General features: G+C 48.7%; 1 long non-coding RNA gene across 1 annotated transcript in view; it reads right to left on the reverse strand.

Annotated features, from left to right (window-relative positions):
* Window positions 1–1,830: 1,830 nt before the first annotated feature.
* LOC310916390 overlaps window positions 1,831–12,472 on the reverse strand; it is a 61,690-nt gene continuing 51,048 nt past the window's right edge. The window contains exon 3 of the long non-coding RNA XR_014591288.1: window positions 1,831–1,863. This is a non-coding gene — a long non-coding RNA (uncharacterized lncRNA). The remainder of the gene's footprint in view (window positions 1,864–12,472) is intronic.

Here is a 12,472-nt window from a genome sequence, read left to right on the forward strand (position 1 = left end):
TGGCTCCGCCCCTGGCTCCGCCCCTGGCTCCGCCCCTGGCTCCGCCCCTGGCTCCGCCCCTGGCTCCGCCCCTGGCTCCGCCCCTGGCTCCGCCCCTGGCTCCGCCCCTGGCTCCGCCCCTGGCTCCGCCCCTGGCTCCGCCCCTGGCTCCGCCCCTGGCTCCGCCCCTGGCTCCGCCCCTGGCTCCGCCCCTGGCTCCGCCCCTGGCTCCGCCCCTGGCTCCGCCCCTGGCTCCGCCCCTGGCTCCGCCCCTGGCTCCGCCCCTGGCTCCGCCCCTGGCTCCGCCCCTGGCTCCGCCCCTGGCTCCGCCCCTGGCTCCGCCCCTGGCTCCGCCCCTGGCTCCGCCCCTGGCTCCGCCCCTGGCTCCGCCCCTGGCTCCGCCCCTGGCTCCGCCCCTGGCTCCGCCCCTGGCTCCGCCCCTGGCTCCGCCCCTGGCTCCGCCCCTGGCTCCGCCCCTGGCTCCGCCCCTGGCTCCGCCCCTGGCTCCGCCCCTGGCTCCGCCCCTGGCTCCGCCCCTGGCTCCGCCCCTGGCTCCGCCCCTGGCTCCGCCCCTGGGCGCCGTGCCCGGCCTGGGATGGGGGCGGGACCAAACTTCCACATACTCGGGGAAAAAAAAAAGAATAAAAAAAAAAAAAAAGGAACAATGAAAAAAATATTATAAAATAAAATAAAACAAAATAAAAATTTTAAAAAAACCTCAAAAGTTATTAAAAATTAAAAAAAAAATAAAATCTAAAATAAATTTAAAATATAATTTAAAAATTTAAAATACAAAATAAATAACATGAATGTAAAAACTGAAATATTATCCATAAATTTTTAAAAAAATAAAAGTCATTAAGATTTTAAATAGTAATAAAGAAAAATTTGAAAATTTTAAAAATAAATAATAGACTAAAATATAAAAATTAAAGAAATAAACCAAAAGCATTTTAAAAAGACAAAACAAAAAATATATTAAAACATTAACCACAATACAATATTGAACATAAAATACAAAAATCAAAAATTAAAAAAAAAATAAACAATAAGTAAAATAAAATACGAAATTAAATAAACACACCCCTCCCCTCATGCCACTGCCTAACACAGGCCCCTGGAGTTTTCTTGATTAGGCAGGGATAGGCAAAACAAATCCAGTGCCTCCCAGAAAATAAGGTTTTCTAGACAATTCTTGGAAACAAATTCTGTTTTAGCACGAAGCTCACTTGGGATCAACACCCACATGTGCCAAGGCAGGAAAGAACAACCTCATTGTGTCCAAGGAACAGCAACTAGGCCAAGATTTAAGTTTTAATGGGACTTATGTAATTAAAAACACACTCAGTTGAACTTGAAAACGAGATGAATCAAGGCAATTAAACACTTTACAAGTTTTCCTGGGAATTCCCAGAATTCTGTGGATATGATGCTGACACATTCCTGATTTACCAACCTTAATTGGGGAAATTTCCTTGGAAATGTCCCCTAAGAAGTACCAAAATTCCAATTAGGATAGAAAATAGGAAAAAAAAATATATAGCCTTACAAAAATCAGAGAGAGGAAAAACATCAAATAAAAGGAAGGAATAATATCCAACTCCCAGCTTGCCTGGAAAACAAGCTCAGGAATTTCTAACATGGAAAACTTTTGGAAGAGCCAGGAAGTCGGTGGAAGTCCATGGAATGATGATTTCAAATCTGCTTCCTCTGCTCTGATTGTCAAGGGAAGAGGGAGTTAAACATGCCAATTTACTCCTATTCCAGAAGGATCTATAGTTTGTGGGAGTAACAATCCAAAGAAACTCCAATCTTACTTGGATTTGACAGATGAAACTCCCAGCAGAGATGGGAAGTTTCAGTGGAACCAAAGAGCCACAATTCCTGGAATAACAAAATTCCACTCAGCAAAAGTCAGGAATTCTATTGACAAATCCATGGAGGAGGAGGAGGAGGAGGATGACACCAGGGACACAAACCAGCTGAAAGCAACGATTTACTGGAAAGGGCAGGAAATCAAACTGACAGTCTCTGGTTATGCTCAGGCATTTCTCCAGGAGTCAGAGAGAAAAGTGGGAACCCTGCACTGGGATAAGGCCTTCCAGTGGCTCCACTTCCTACAGGCTCTCTCCCTTTTTGCCAAATACCTGCAAGACGAAAAACAGCAGGAATAAAGTTTCAAACAGGAGGTCCTTGGTTCAGGCAGACTGAAGTGCAGCTCCCAGGGAGCGAGTCCAGGCTGTGCCCAGGGGAGCTCTGGGAATCTGGGACTGCCCGTGGGATTAAAGGGCTGGAAAAGCAGGACCCACCTGCCGGGTTTAGTGCTGGGACACAGCAAGGCCTCGGCTCAGGGGCAGCAGTTAGAGCTGGGACTGCAGGAGAACACCCCAAAGCCGGGTCAAACATCCAGCATGACACGCAGCACGCTCCAGGAGAAACTCAGGTGGGAGAAGCCCTCGGATGCTCCGTGTTCCTTCTCCTCGGCATCTTTGCCAGGGCCTCCCTCAGAATACTGACCTCACCCTGCAGCTCCTACAAAATAGGAGAACTTATGGAAATCACCCAGCAATCCATGGATTTCCAGGTATTAAGAACCAAAGCAGCCACCTCTCAGTGGTGTCCCCAAGGCCCAGCAGTGCCCAGCACCTCTGACTGGAATTTGAGGGCTCCGAGCACAGCCCCAGAGCAGCAGAAAAACCCACCTCCAGACTCACCAGAGAGATGACAGGAGCGCCCTCCCTGCGATGCCTGCTGAGCCAAGTGGAGCTGGCAGGGTGACCCATGGACATTCTGCGTTCACCTTTCAACAGAGTCAATGCAGAAACAGAACAAATCTCTCTTGGTGTCGAGATCCCTTCAGGTGCACCTGGAGATGCTGCAGTGTCCTTCAGCAGCCAGAGCAGAACAGGGTTTCTACTGTGCTGTAAGTGAGAAATGCAATTGAATCAGAAGAAAATAAAAGGAAGCACCTCTCCCTCCATGCTTTTTATATTAAAAAAATCATGCATCAGAATTTTTTTAACCGTTCATTCTTGCTTTACACTGTGTAAATTACAAGCACTCAACTTCCAGCCTGAATTTGCAACAGCTCCTCAGGCTGACTGAGCTCAGCCAGACCACCAGAATCACTGAATTGTGGAAGGGAAAGCTCATCCCATTCCAGCCCCACCCAGAGCACGGACACCTTCCACCAGATCCAGGGGCAGTCACAGCTTCTCTGGGGAACCTGTGCCAGGGCCCCGCCGCCCTCCCAGGGAACAATTCCTTCCTGATATTTAATCCAAACCGGCCTCCCTTCATCCTGATGAAGCCGTTCCCCTTGTCCATCACTGCGTGTCCTTGTGAGAAATCCCTCTCCATTAGGGCATAAGCGGCTGGCACAGACCCCCCCAAATCAATGTTCCGGGGGCTCTCGGGGCCACACGAGCACTCCGGGCGTTTTACCGGCTTCTCCTGCCGCCTTCCCCGGGAGCCACGGCTCGGCTCCAGCTCCGGGCACAGCGCCAGCGTGTCCCGCCCGCCCGCCCGCCGGGGGATCGGCAGCGGCCCCGACACCGCCTTGAATGGCCCGCCGAGGAAGCGGCAGTGAGGGCGGACACCGGCCGGGAGCGCCCCGGAACTGCCCCCGGCTCCTTCGGTTCGCCTGAGGGGGGGCGACGTTCGGGGAAACTCGGCTGGGCGGGCGCGGCTCGTTCGGAGAAACTCGGCTGGGCTCGGCTGTTCGGGGAAACCTGGCGATTTCCGTCAGTAGTCGGCAATTCTCGGCTGTTCGGAGAAACTCGGCGATTTCCGTCAGCAGTCGGCTCTTTTCGGCTGTTCGGCAACTCTCGGTCATTTTCGTCACACCTCGCCTTTTTTGGTGGCAGAGAGCATTACGTCACTTTCGCCCCTCCCTGACGCCATCTTTAGAAGGTCAACAGCAGCGAGCCGAGCCGCCATCTTGGTTGTGGCGCCTCTTAAGGCCCCCCATAGGTGTCTAACACAGAAGCCTGACTAAAATGAGTAACCCGAACTCGCCTGCGGCGTGGCGGAACCCACAGCCCGTGTCCCTACACCTGGAAACGCCACAGAAAATTGTTCTCGGGCGGCGCCGTGGTCGGGATTTTTGCTCAGGCAGTCTGATAAACACACATGGGGGTCCTCATTTTTTCCCGCCCTTTTCGCCGCCATCTTTAGAAGGTCAAGCGCCCCGACTCGTGCCGCCATCTTGGTTGTGGCACTCCCCCCAAATGTCCCCCTCGGCTGCTCGCACAAGCGCCTGACAACATCGCCTGCCCAAACACTGCCGTGGCGCCACTCAGCCCCCATCCCGTGTCCACGAACCTGCGTATGCCGCGGAAAAACTGCTCCCGGGCCGCTCCCTGGTCCAAGTCGCGCGCAGGCAGCCGGCTGCCACGTGCCCTGGGTCCCCTCTTTTTTTTTCCCGTCTTCTTGGCCGTGATCTGTCGGTGCTCGGGCGGCAGCACTGCCCGTGAGCTCAGAGACCGGGGCTGCTGCTCACCTCGGGTACCGGCACGGGGGAGAACTGCAGTACCGCTGTATGTCCACACGATGGCAGCACTGCCGCACAGCTCTCGGGACGGGCGCGTGGGAGAGTTGCAGTACCGATCTTTATCCACAGGATGGCAGCATTGCCTTACAGATCGGCTCGGGGGGAGCTGCAGTACCGATCTTTATCCACAGGATGGCAGCATTGCCTTACAGATCGCCTGCCATCAACCAAACGGAATCCAAAAAAGCCTTCAGTTTAGGCTGCATTTCAAAATAACTTCTATTTCTTACTTTGATATATCTAATAACCATTACAAATTTATCTATTATATCATGTACATTATATTAAGTATATTTTACATATTATAATAAATGGAACAAGTAATAATATAGTGTATCAATAGTGTATCTATTCCTATTATCTTTCATATTTTATAGTTCTCATTCTGTTACTTATATTTTTATTTTCTTTGCCTTTGTAATTTTTTTCAATTTGTATTCACTTCTTTCCATTTTTACCGATATTTTAAACTATAGGAATTAATTGACCTAACGCATCAGAACCACAGTTAATTAGAATTGAATGAGCCTGGTTTTCTAAGAGATAAATATTTAATCTTAATTAAAATAATATGGGCATATTTTCTCTTTCTGTGTGCTTTTGGAGAGAGGGGGTTTGTTTTGGATTTCTTGGCTAATAAACAAGGAGGTTCAAAGAGCTACAAAATAAAATGTCCATATTATTTTATCTCTGCCTCTGAAATACACGTTGACATCAAGTTATTGCTGGTATTACTGTGCATGGGTAGAATGAGACCTGAAAGGAAAAAACAGACACCACGGTGTCCACAGCTTTCTCGGTTCAGGTTTATTAATTTAGTAGAAAATACAGAGGATTTTTAGTAACTGCACTCTCAATTATATCCAGACGTCCAGCAGACAGGGAGGTCATTTCTCAACTTCTTCCTTGCTGAGAGCCAACCTCCCACATACTCGGGGGAAAAAAAGAGGGTGGATTTTATCCATCTGCATCTGAAAGAAAGTCAGGACAAAAGTCAAAGTGCTGCAGGAGAACTTGACAGCTCCAGACACTTTGTGTCAATCCAGGAATACCCTCTACAGCCCAACTACACCCCACATGACAAATTTCAACACCCAAGACTTGTCCCATTCCCCCCACACCCAGACTGAGCAACAAGGCAGAGCAGCTCAGGCCAAACACACCAACACCCATGACACAGGACAGGACAAAAGGGGGGACACAACAGGGACAGAAATATCTGGGCAAGAAGAATGACCCTGAGGACCGAGAGAACTCGCAATGAGATGACCGAGGTAAGACCCATGGGGAGCTGACCAGGCTCAGAGAACCCTGCAGGAAGAAGATGCCAACGGGATCACTGATCCCAAGAAATGCAGAGACGGATGCCTGAGAATCCTACGGTCAGAATCCTGTACCTGTCTCTGCATTCTGACAAGACCTAATCCACCTGAATGGATCACAGCAGTGCACAGCTGTGGATACAGCTCAGAACAAGACCTGGAAAGGCATCAGCCTGGACACTTGTGAAGAGAGATGGATTCTGAGGAGCCTCTGAGCTCCCGAGTCAAGGGTTTGATGCCCGGCCTGGTATCAGCACCAGGAATAGGAAGATGTTAAGAACGATGCCTGGGGTCTCCAAAAGACCCCTTGAAGGATTAAGGCAAAAGACACACAAAACAAAACACACAACAGACACGGAGTGAACAACAGACAAGTGACAGGACATGCCCTGGGACTGCTCTGCCCTGCACACCTCAGCACTGGGATCAAAAATGAGACTTTCCCTTTACACATCCTAAGGGGTCACATCTTGAGCATCCCCATCTCCAAATCTGACTCAAAAACCCTCCCTGGTGACCCCTGACTCCACACCCCACTTTCATCCCCTCTGTGGCTCCCAGCCCTCCACTTATCTCTGGGACATCTGGGGATGCCAATCCATGTCAAAAGCCAAAGAAGGTGCCTCCCCCTCGGGGAAATTCCTGCTGTCACTGGGCTGGTGTCTCTCCGTCAGCTACAATAAAGAAAAGCAAACATGACCGTGTGATCTCAGCAGCACATTGGCCAAAAACCAGCAATTCTGCTACTCACCACCTCCTGAGCACACTCAGGTCCTCGGGCCCTGTGCTCCAGCTGTGCTCAGACACCAACATTGGGGTGTGCCTGGGTTAAGAGCAGACAAGGTGATGTGGCACTGCTGAAACTTGAGCAGAGCCTCGTTCCTCCTCCCTGACACACCTCAACTCCTCGGCTGTCACCAAAGCCCACCTGGACGGCCCCTTCAAATGGAGAAGGTCAAGGCTTCACCACACAGTCCTGTAATGTTCCCCAAGGGCTCATGAATGAGGCAGACTGGGACAGCAGTCCAGTTGGTGAGAGGGGAGTTCAGTGCAGTGCAAGTGGATTGCCTAAAACACACAATAAAGGAGGCTTAGGGTTGCACCAGCAAGTGAAACTCCAGCAGAAGCAACTGCTTCTGTCCACCCATCACTGCTCACCTCGTCCACTTCACCTTGACTGCAGAGATCCAGCTTTGCCTCCTAAAAACAAAGACAAAGAACAGTGCTGTAACATGGCCACCATTTACACTCCCCTGCAAACACAAACAGTGACTGACCTTCTCAGGGGAGCCCCCTCACACAGGATGGGGCACTCTGCCATGGATTTAATCCATCTGCATCTGAAACAAAGTCAGGACAAGAGTCAAAGTGGAGAACTCAACAGCTCCAGACACTTTGTGTCACCCTCTCTCTTTTTACTCCTGAGGGGTCCATCCCACTGGGGCCCTCTCCTCTAAGGTAACTTTAAATTGCCTCCTGGGACTGAAAAGGTTTTTCCCCTTCTCCCAACCACCAGCCCCAACATTCAGCTTTTGGAATACGAGCAGACAAAATCCCTCCTCGACAGAAATGAACGTGTTGGCTCCATGGATTTGGAGACGTTCTCTCAGTGCTGCCCAATCCAAACTCCAGCTGTGCACCTCCTCACACTACCTGGGACCACAGAACAGAAAATGTGACTATTCCCCTCCAGAAGAGTCACCCCCAGAGCTCCTCTGCACCCCTGTCCCGGCTCCCCCTCAGATCTCCCCCCACTCCAGTGACTGCCCAGAGTGAACCCAGCAAAAGGAAAAGGGACACACTGAGCACAGCACTCACCTCTGGGCCACCTGCCCAAGTGCCAACTCACCCCCTCCCTCTATTCCTTGGCACACCTGGGGCAGCAGCAGCACCTGCAAAGAAACAAAAAAGGAAAAATTATGCTGAGTTACTATGAAACAGCAACCTCCCTGCTCTGACTGAAGCACAGCACAAGTGAACCTTAATGTTGCACCCATCTACCCTCCTCTGGCATCCTGGGCCAGCACATCTGCCAAAGGGACCACCTAAAATAAAATAAAACAGACCAGTGAATGCTTAGAGTTGCACCAGCAAGTGAAACTCCAGCAGAAGCAACTGCTTCTATCCACCCATCACTACTCACCTCGTCCACTTCACCTTGACTGCAGAGATCCAGCCTTCCTTTCTAAAAACAAAGACAAAGAGCAGTGCTGTAACACGGCCACCATTTACACTCCCCTGCAAACACAAACAGTGACTGACCTTCTCAGGGGAGCCCCCTCACCCGGGATGGGGCACTCTGCCATGGATTTAATCCATCTGCACCTGAAACAAAGTCAGGACAAGAGTCAAAGTGCTGCAGGAGAACTCGACAGCTCCAGACACTTTGTGCCAATCCAGGGATACCCTCTACAGTCCAACTACACCCCACATGACAAATTTCAAGTCCTCAGGACTTGTCCCATTCCCCCTACACCCAGACTGAGCAACAAGGCAGAGCAGCTCCAGGCCAAACACAGCAACACCCGTGACACAGGACAGGACAAAAGGGGGGACACAACAGGGACAGAAATATCTCAGCAAGAAGAATGACCCTGAGGACCGAGAGAACTCGCAATGAGATGACCAAGGTAAGACCCATGGGGAGCTGACCAGGCTCAGAGAACCCTGCAGGAAGAAGATGCCAACGGGATGACTTGTTCCAAGAAACACAGGGATGGATGCCTGAGAATCCTATGGTCAGAATCCTGTACCTGTCTCTGCATTCTGACAAGACCTAATCCACCTGAATGGATCACAGCAGTGCACAGCTGTGGATACAGCTCAGAACAAGACCTGGAAAGGCATCAGCCTGGACACTTGTGAAGAGAGACGGATTCTGAGGAGCCTCTGAGCTCCCGAGTCAAGGGTTTGATGCCCGGCCTGGTATCAGCACCAGGAATAGGAAGATGTTAAGAACGATGCCTGGGGTCTCCAAAAGACCCCTTGAAGGGTTAAGGCAAAAGACACACAAAACAAAACACACAAAAGGCACGGAGTGAACAACAGACAAGTGACACGACGTGCCCTGAGGCTGCTCTGCCCTGCACACCTCAGCACTGTGACACCTTCCCTCTATGTGCCCTAAAGGGGTCACATCTTGGACATCCCCATCTCCAAACCTGACCCAAAAATCCCTCCTGGTGACTCCCAACCCATACCCCACTTTCACTTCCTCTGTGGCTTTTAGCCCTTCACTTATCTCTGGGATGTTCAGGGATGAGAATCCACATCAGGTGCCAAGGAAGGCTGTCTCTGCCTCTGGGAAATTCCTGCTGTCACCGGGCTGTTGTCTCCTAGTCAGGTACCATAAAGAAAACCAAACATCCACGGATGATCTCAGCAGGGCTGTTGGCTGGTCAGTGAGGACATCTCAGTGTGAGACAACTGGACCACCTGAAACACACAAACAATAATGGAGGCTTAGAGTTGCACCAGAAACACCACGACCCTGACCACACAAATATCAATTTTAGGAATTGCAAACAAAAGTCCAGCAAAAAAAAAAGCCAACTCTTATTACTCGTAGTCCATTTTCCAAATATAATAAAGATAACCCCATGTCCATTCCCCTCAAAAAACCTCCAAAATACACACCCAGAACCCCCCCAATTTAAAGACCTGCCTCTAACCAAGTAAGAACCATAAACCCCACGTCTTTTAAACTATAAATTCATTAAGCTAACACATCAAAACCACAGAATTTTAAATCCTTAGTCCACACTAATACACCAATCCCATCACTATATACAAAATCAAAACCTATTTTCTATTTCTACTAACAAAACAAGAAAGTCACAACTTTTAACTGCAATAAAACCTAAAAACACCTAATTAGAAGTAAAATTATCCCGTTATAACTAACTCAAAACCCCAAACACTCCAAAACAAGTACTTGAAGTGCCAAAAACCATCAAATAGTTAAAATAACTCCTTCAAAAATGCCTTCTGTACCTTTCAGATTGATTTGGAGAGCAAAGCAAGGAAAGAAAAAGCACACAGCTTGTTTTAAGAGAACAGTGGTCACTCCTCTGCATTCCCTCTCTCCAGTGTATTCAGCTGAGGCACAGACAGACTGCAGCACACAGATCTGATGGCTCTTTGTTAGTTGTTAGTTTTAGGGCAGAGAAGTTCCCTGCACTGATTTTTTTTCCCTTTTTCTCCAGGCTCATTAAACCTGCTGCAGACTGAAAAACCCAGAGAAGCACCGAGAGCTGCACCTGCAGCCCAGGGGGCCTGGACCTCAGCATTTTATCAATGCTGGAAGAGCTGACAAGAGACCAAAGGAGCTACAACCCACAGCAAGGACATTCTGAATTTACCATCTCGCCACAGAATAACAGAAAGTTTTATTATTTTATGTCATTCACTCTTTATGCTTGTGAGCACTTTGTTAAATAAATAGTTTTTCCGATTTTTCTCCAAAGAAGTTCTTTCCCAAACCAATTTAAAAGAAAGACCACTTTGGTTTACTCTCTAAAAAAAAAACCCATTCAAAAGTTTCCTCTCAGGTTTACCCGAAACCACAACAACAAACAATTCAATCCATAGAAATAAAAGTAGCACAAATATACTTAAATTAACAGCACCAAAAACAATTATTCCTAACTCAATGAACTCTTAATTCCTCAAAACCATCAAAACAAACAAACCACCTATAAATACACACAAAACCAAAAGATCCATTAGACTACAAACAATATCTCCTAAATTATCCAAAACTATAAAATGTATACTGTAGTCAAGCATGCTAAATAAACAAACCCCTATAACACAATAAAAAATCATTTAGTTGTAAATATTAAGAAACCCTAAAAAATTAACTACATCACACCGTCTCAAACCCACTAAAAGAAACACTAGATGCTCACCACGATAAAAGCCACCAGTAAATAAATAAAAACCTCCCCTATACCTCACACCACAGCCAATTACACCACTGTAAACCTTAGACAATAAACCCTGGAAAAACACAATATCTCCCCAAAAACAATTCACCAACAAAACACAGTTCAAAAATACTCTGACCAACGTGAACTATGAAACCAAACATGAAATAAATACACCACACATCGCTCATCACACCACCTACAAACAGAATAAAGCTACACAATAAATCACTAAAAACCACCAAACAGAAAAAACCAGCTCTACCCAACCTGAATCCCTCCATACAACACACAAAACCCCAATAACATTTCAGAAGTCTCTCAAAAAGAGCTACTTAAACTAGTTCTACCTCAAATACAAACAAACCCACCCATAAAGTTACCTTCACTCAAAAACCAAATTACTCACAATAAATAATACCAAAAAAGTCAGACAAAACACTACACACCACCTAAGAACCTCATATTGAAAAGAAGCCACATAGAAGGGCCACTATTAATTAAAATGTCAGCTGAAAAGAAAATCTCGCCACTTTAAACACGGATAACAACAGAAAAAAGGAGTTTCTTCCATCAATTTGAACTCCTTTTGTCTCCATAACTCCTTTTTCTTCTGGGAGCACCGGGGAGGGATTGGTGAGACGAAGTTGAAAAGGAAAAAAGTCCCCCCAATAAACCCGCACTGGGTTATTTACCTGTTTGGCACAAAGGTTTGTCCCTCGGTGCTTCCCAAGGAAATGCTCCAAATCCAAATGCTCTTGTAGTCTCTCCATGAATCACACCCAGAACCTCAGGATAAATTCCTCACTCCTCACAGCTCGATACTCAACTGAGCTGAGGCTCCCCTTTTAAACAGCCCCCGGCTGGAACCGCCCCATCGTTATCCATCACAGGTCCACCTGAGGCTGCTCTGTCCCCCCTCACTGTTCACAGCTCACACCCGGGGCTGCTCTCTCCCCTCCCCATCCTGTGGCATCTCTCACCTGCAGCTGCTGCCACTCCGAGGCTGAGGGCAGAGGGGACTTGCTGTTCATTCCCGGGACGGTTCATTGTCTGCACCTGACACGATGGGGCACCGGGCTTCCCTTGCTGTGGATAAGGACCCCTCTTCTCCTGCAGGTGCCCGAGGCTGGAACGGGAATTCCTCCTCCTAAATTCTGTACGTGTGAAGTACATAATTCCCAAGGAAATTCCCCAGAAATCGTTACCCTTCATTTACATATATTCCTTTGGAATCATTATTAACTTGTCCTTCTGTGGAAGTGTTTCAAACGTTCATTGGAGAGTTCAGGAGCCGAGTTGGCTTGTTTATGCCTTGGCTGACAAGCCCAGACAAAACCCAAACACCGAGAACCCCGGCCCTGCCCGGCCCGGCCCCGCCCCGAGCCCGCCCAGCGCCCGCCCTGCCCGAGATGGAGGCGGGACCATCGCCCGCGGCCCCGCCCTTCTCCCTGGGCCGGCCCCGCCCCTCACAGCTCAGCCGAGCCGGGTCCGAGGGGAGAGGAGAGATCCTGGTATCATTTCAAAACGCATTGGGAAAAATAAAGATACCGATTACATGAAGCAGTCCAGTATGTGTTACAATGCTCTGCAATGCTCTGGGTGAAATCATCTGTTCCGCAGAAACTGTTTAAGCATATTAAGGTTTCACAGAGATGATTACAAAAAAAAGATATCTCACCCTTTGCAGC

Source organism: Zosterops lateralis (genome assembly GCF_965231275.1).
Source record: "Zosterops lateralis genome assembly, chromosome: 17".
NCBI lineage: Eukaryota > Metazoa > Chordata > Aves > Passeriformes > Zosteropidae > Zosterops > Zosterops lateralis.